The sequence below is a fragment of the Macrotis lagotis genome, chromosome 6, assembly GCF_037893015.1.
Source record: "Macrotis lagotis isolate mMagLag1 chromosome 6, bilby.v1.9.chrom.fasta, whole genome shotgun sequence".
NCBI classification, from domain to species: domain Eukaryota; kingdom Metazoa; phylum Chordata; class Mammalia; order Peramelemorphia; family Peramelidae; genus Macrotis; species Macrotis lagotis.
In genome coordinates, this window is record NC_133663.1 from 159,913,333 (window position 1) to 159,919,912 (window position 6,580).

The following is a 6,580-nucleotide window of genomic DNA, read 5'->3' on the forward strand; positions in this document are numbered from 1 at the left end:
TTAGAAATGAACAAATTAGAAGAAGGGGGAGGTAATAAAAGGGAAAACATTTAGCTCTATTTTGAACACATGGAGTTTATGCCTATGAGAAAATTAGTAGTGATGTCACTAGCATTTGAAGAAACTGAACTGGAAAAAAGTCTGTCATCTTATTGCTTAGGTCTTTCTAAATTTGTCTGCCAGGGGCTAGTAAGGTATGAACATCTATGTTCAATGGATTATAAGAACTCATTTCTATTGTGAAACTCAAACTGCTAATATTATCACAATATTGTACTTACTATTGATTTACTAATGTTCCCCTTTGGGTTCAATTGTCATTCCATATGACTTCCCCTGGCTTCCACCCCAATCTCATCCTTCAAACATAACCAAATATCATTTGCCTGCTTCTGGCTACATCTAACTCATCACAGGATTGAGTCACAATTGGTTGCTAAGCCAGAAAAGTTCAACAGGTGTTAAATTGTAGAAGAGACAGCTTCCACTTAGAGGGACCTTCCAGTCACTGAGAAGAAAATATGTATAAGAAAGAAGGATCTATCCATTCCCCAACATAACAGTGGAGTCAGGGCATCCAAGAGCAACTTTTCCCATGTGTAGCATGAACTTAGCTCTCTGGGCTTGTACTAGAAGCCTTTGCTCTCCTTTTTTATTTCCTTTTTCAAGTATGTACCTTGTAGACATCAAAGGACCAAGGATACCTTGAAGTACAGGTAATAAGGGTAGTAACTGGCAGCAGCAGGAACAGACTTGCAACAAAGAATTCATTGATTTAAGAACAGAAAGATCTAGAAAGTCAATTCTCCTTGTTTTTTTATTGGACTGTTCTCAAAACAGTTAACTTCTTTTACTTATAGAAAAACTGTCTGTCTGAAAAAGGTATGAATCAGCCTCTCAATTGACCTTACTGTTATAAGATACTAGATTGTTCTAAGAATTGTTTCTTTATTACTGAGAATTTAACTACCAGTTTCATGCCTGCTTCATTTTTGTACATTGGATACTTTTATTTTAAATTTTCCTTCTTGCTGGGAAAAAAATCTTAGCCCTCCAGCTGGTAAATTATTTCCATAATTAGCAACTCTAATTAATTAGTAATTAATCTCATTAGTAGCTTTCATTGGTAATCCAAGGTAAGGTAGCAATTCCCCAAATGGGGAATAAAATAATCCCAGAGCAATGAACCCCCATATCTAACTTGGCTTCAGAGCAGGGAGGAGCACACATCTATAAATTCCAGTAGAAACTGCCTCTTGCCTCTCTACTAGAAAATGTTCATGGATTTAGAGCTAGAAATGATTTTAGCAATTATTCAATCTAATTCCTTTATATTTTACAGAGGAATAAGTTATAGCTCAGAGAAATTAAGAAACTTGTCCAAAGTCTCACAGTATGAGGGCCATGACATTAAACGCTTTTGTAATATGATTTAAGAAGTGCCAGGAAGCCAACCCCCTTCCCTTGACAATCCCTTGACTTTTGAAGGATAGGTATCTTCTCCTCATATGACTTGTAATTGCTCACTCAAATACACCACTTAAAAACCTACTCAATTCTGTGATTAACAAATATTTTCTGAAAATGCAGAGACTTGATTTCAGTCTGTAAGGGTTGATGCTTTACATGTATGGGAGTAAATAGGGAAGTGGAATAGACAGACTGTTAAAGATCTGGCTTTAAATCTTCCCTTGATCACCAAGGAATGACTTTGGGTAAATTACTAAATTTCTTTGATCCTTATTTTTCCAAGACAGAATTCTGTCAGTGTTTACAGAAGAAATTCCTCAGGCTGGTGAAATCTAATCCTTATTTGGATTTGAAAACATCATCTCATTTGATTCTTTTGATTACTCAGGAACAGAGGTAAGTAATATAGAGACTCATAGCAGTTACTATCTTGCCCAATGTCAAAGAACTGTAGTCTGAACTGGGATCTTTGCTTGCTCCAGTTTTCTTTTTTGCTCCATTTTCCCCACTGTAGATACTTGTTATTTTTAGAGTGAAATAGTTTTCCTCCTAACACCTAGCTAAGTTCAACTGTATTGAAGGCTCTTGAGAAGTAGTTCTGAAACCTGTTCACAGAAGGGGTTAAATTGTGTAAAAGATTACAGTGAAGGCCTTGAGTAAAGCCTTCATTATAAATGTCTATCCAAGAGTATGTTACAGAGCATCAAAATTTTGCTCTAGGCTAGCTTCTGTGTCCTAGGTACTTGAAAGAGATTATGTAAGAAATGTTGAAACTTAGAGAAACTTGAGAAGCTATATATGAAATGATGCTTAGTTTAGTGCTTGTCACATAAAAAGTGTTTAGTAAATGTTTAATGATTGATTAATTCAGAACAGAATTAATGGAACCAGTAAAACAGTTTGCATAATGATTACAAAGAGGTAAAGAAAAACAACCTTAAAAAATTTAAATTGCAGTTGATCTTAAAAGTGATCCATCTCAACTTCAGATGATTGATGGTGAAATTTATCTTTCACCTCTAATTGGAAAGATGAATGATTGCCTATAGGGTATAGAAAGATCACATTTTGAGGAAGGTATTTTAAAAAGTCCTCAATAAAGTATTCAAATGAAAGTCCATCTGAACTTGGAGTCAAGAGAACTGAGGTCAAAACTTGCTCTGTTTATCCTTACTTGTTATGTAACCTTTGTAAAGTAACTAAATCTCTAAAATGCTGAATTGTTTTAATGTAAAATAAGGATAATAATACTGACAAGTATTGTATGCCTCTACCTTTAAGCATCTGGAAATCTCTGAAAGGTTTTTAAACACAAAGAAGTAATTGAAGAGGATCTCATTTGTGAATAAGGAGATATTTAGTTAGTGAAAAATTCCTAAAACATCGAGAGTTCAGTTTTTAAACATAGAAAGAATGACAAATTATCTATAGAAAAACCCCATGAGAAGTTAAAGCCAGGAAGTGACCACACACTTATTCAAGGATCATTCTGTGTCTGTGCCAGTTCAGACTTTATCTAAACAATTAATCCACTTGGTCCAGCTCTCAGTCCAACTGTCTATGTTGATCCTACTCTTAGCAAATCCTCTATCTTGCTCTTGGCTTTTGGACTCATAAATATCCCCAGCTCTGGCTATCCCTGAGTTGGATTAGGTCTGTTCCTGGCTTTAATGTACTTCCTGAAAATATGACTCATTGGCATTTCCTGCACCAGACTCTGAATTTTCAAATGATGTTAACTCTTACCTCGTCCCTCCGTAGGATGACCCTGAACTATTATTCTGTGTTTCCTAGGAATCAGAGATCAACCTGACCAGATTTCCTCTATCCTACTTCCCCAAACTTCTTCGCATCTATCCCTGACTTTCAGGTGCCCTCCAGTGTCCACTTGCAGCACTACATCCCCTATTAATGAACCATAGGATGACCCTTTCTTTTTTTTTGTTTTTGTTTTTGGTTTTGTTTTTAGGTTTTTGCAAGGCAATGGGGTTAAGTGGCTTGCCCAAGGCCACACAGCTAGGTAATTATTAAGTGTCTGAGACCGGATTTGAATCCAGGTACTCCTGACTCCAAGGCCCGTGCTTTATCCACTGCCACCTAGCCACCCCTAGGATGACCCTTTCTACTGCATAGACCTGTTAGTCAGAAGTCATCGCTGAGTGGATTGATCAAATTCTTCTTATATTCATAAAGAATGAACTGGTGAATCACAAATACAATAGTCAGAGATAGACTTTAAATTGATAGAGATAGAGATAGAATGGAAAAATAGAAATATTGAGATAGAGACAGAGGTACAGAGAAACTGTTGAGGCAGTCAGGGCAAGGTATGTATCTTTTCCTACTATGTTTTTCTCTAATTAGGAAATCTCTGAAAATTCTTGGAGATGGGATCATACAGAAGGTGTTATAAATATAATCTTGGCCACAGCTCATTTTTTCTTAGGGGTGTGGGTGTACCTTGTATTACAATGGGGGAAAGGGGAGGGTGATGACTGAAGTCTAGGTAGGAAAAGGATTTAATGATTACAATCCCCCACCCTTTATTCCAGCTCCTAAAACCCTATGGCATGTAATTTGGTTCTTATTTTCCTTCCCCCCATCCCCAAGAATGGACTAACCTATTGTATTTTAGCAAATATGAAGCTAGAGGCCACTTGACCTAATGGATAGAGAAACTCAGATTCAGAAAGTTCTTAATTTCAGATCCAATGTCTTACACAGAGTGGGCTGCCTTACACTAAGTCCATAACACTCAGTGTCTCAGACAGCAATCTAAGACTATAGAATGCAGAATTGTCACTGAAGTTCCATTTCTAATATCTCTGTGTGTGTGTGTGTGTGTGTGTGTGTGTGTGTGTGTGTGTGTGTGTGTATAAAGAAGACACAAGTGACTGCTAGTTCTTGATTGACTTGATCATCTCTAGGGATTCAGTTGTGGTTGAACAACATTTCATCTAATCTGATTTCCCAGGGGGATGTTCTTTCAGGATGCCAAACTCCTCTGGAATTGATTTGAACACAAGCCAAAATACTTCTTCAATTAGAGTTCAGTCCTCTCCATGTTCTCAGCTATCATTGAAATCAGGACCTGTTTTCCATATGGAAATTAGACAACTATATTATTATAGATGAAAAGAAGACTCATTTAATGACAGAAGTTCTTAATTACCTGTACTTCAAATTGCTTGGCAAGTCTTCCAGAAGGAAAAAAAAATTCTTACTATATGTATTTGAAATAAAAGCTATAATATAGTATCTATAATATTAAAAATAATATATAATATAAATTTTTCTTTTTATAGTACTACAGTATATATAGATGATATATCATTGCGTATGCTGTTGTTTTGTAGTCTTTTTTGTTGCAGATGAAATTAGATGAGGCAATGTTACATTGGAACAATTCTTGACTCTAAACTAGAACGAGAGTGGCAACTAAGGTGGTACAGTGAATAAAATGCCAGGCCTAGATTTAGGAAGAATTGATACTAACTGTACAGTCTTGGACAAGTTAACCTTTGTTATCCTTGACTTTCTCATCTGTAAATGAACTGGAGAAAGAAATAGCAAGCCACTTCAGTATCTCCATGAAGAAAACCCCAAATGGGGTCAGAAAGAATCAGACACAACTGAAATGACTGAATAACAAAAGAGCAAGAGGACCTGGGTTCAAATCCTGATTCTGAAACTTATGTAACTTATACAACCTTTGCCTTTCTTCAAAATGAGAAGATAGGACTAGTTAGTCTTTTCCAGTTCTGCATACATGATCCTATGATCTGATAGTTTAGCTTTCTTAGTGTCAAAAGTGAATTATTCGAGGACAAAGAGCACAAAAGAAGTCTAAGGAGGCATTAGGAGATGGGCATTAAAATCTTGTCTTCTATAGATTACATAGTATCTGAACTATTCAATATCACCATCCTTTCTGAGATCATAGGAATTGAGCTGAAGGGACTCCAGACAGTCCTAGTTCCTCATTTTACAGATGAAAAAGCAGATTGTACTTGCTTCATTCTTAATTTGAGTTTACCCTTCATAGACAAGACTTTTTTCCTCTTCACATCTACTAAAATGTAAAGATTAATTCAGTGTTGGAACTCAATGTACATTGTACTTTTAAAAAAATTAACTTTGAGGAAATGACTTGGAGTTTTGTTAAAGGACTTGAATGTTCTAATTTTGGTACAACTCAACTTTAGTAGAGGGGTGAAGGGCTGGATAAGTAGATCTGAGAGTCATCCATATAGAAATGATCATTGAATTCCCAGGAGCTAATGAGAACACCAGGTGAAATAGTAGGAGAAGATAAGAGGGCCCTGGACAGTCCTATGAGGAACCTTGGTCTAGTGGTCACAAACTGTTTGAAGATCTGCCAAAGGAGATAGAGAATCAATGATCAGATAGTCAGAGAAAGTAGTGTCCTGAAAACCTAGAGAGGAAAAATTGCATCAAAGCTGAAGGGGGGGGCGCGGCTAGGTGGTGCAGTGGATAAAGCATGGACCCTGGAGTCAGGGGTACCTGAGTTCAAATCCATCCTCAGACACTTAATAATTACCTAGCTGTGTGGCCTTGGGCAAGCCACTTAACCCTATTTGTCTTGCAAAGAAACCTAAAAAAAAAAGGTGAAGAGGGTGATGAACAATATCAAAAGCTGCAAGAAGGTCAAGAAGGACAAAGATTGAGAGAAGGCCACTAGATCTGGGCACCAGGAAATCATTTGATTTTCTTTGAAGATCTTTGGAGAAGCTTTGGATGAAGTTGGAAGTGGAACTTAAGAGAGTTATGAAGAGAATAAAGAAGACAGCCTTTTCAAAGAGTTTAGTCACAAAAGAGAAAAGAAACAGGATGATAGTTAAAGGGATGGATGGATCACATGAAGGTTTTTTTGAAGATGAGGGAGATTTGAGCATGTTTGTAGGCAGTAGAGAAGCAGGCAGTAGACAGATAGAAAGATTCAATTTCACTGAGTGCTGGTTCCCTGGGTTAGTCTCTTCCTGATTGCAAAGGAGTCTTCTTACCTAAAAGGATGGAGCAATGCCATTTTTTTCCCTTCTCCTTCCACCTATCTTCTGACCCAGCCTGCCTGAATGAATAAGACAAATTA

The 6,580-nt window shown here is 36.8% G+C and overlaps 1 long non-coding RNA gene across 1 annotated transcript; it reads left to right on the forward strand.

Moving 5' to 3' along the window:
- The first annotated feature begins 477 nt into the window (after positions 1-477).
- On the forward strand, positions 478-4,671 carry LOC141491209 (uncharacterized). Its single transcript, XR_012469525.1, has 3 exons — positions 478-882; positions 1,758-1,866; positions 4,445-4,671. It is a non-coding gene; the product is annotated as an uncharacterized LOC141491209 (long non-coding RNA).
- The last annotated feature ends 1,909 nt before the right edge of the window (positions 4,672-6,580 follow it).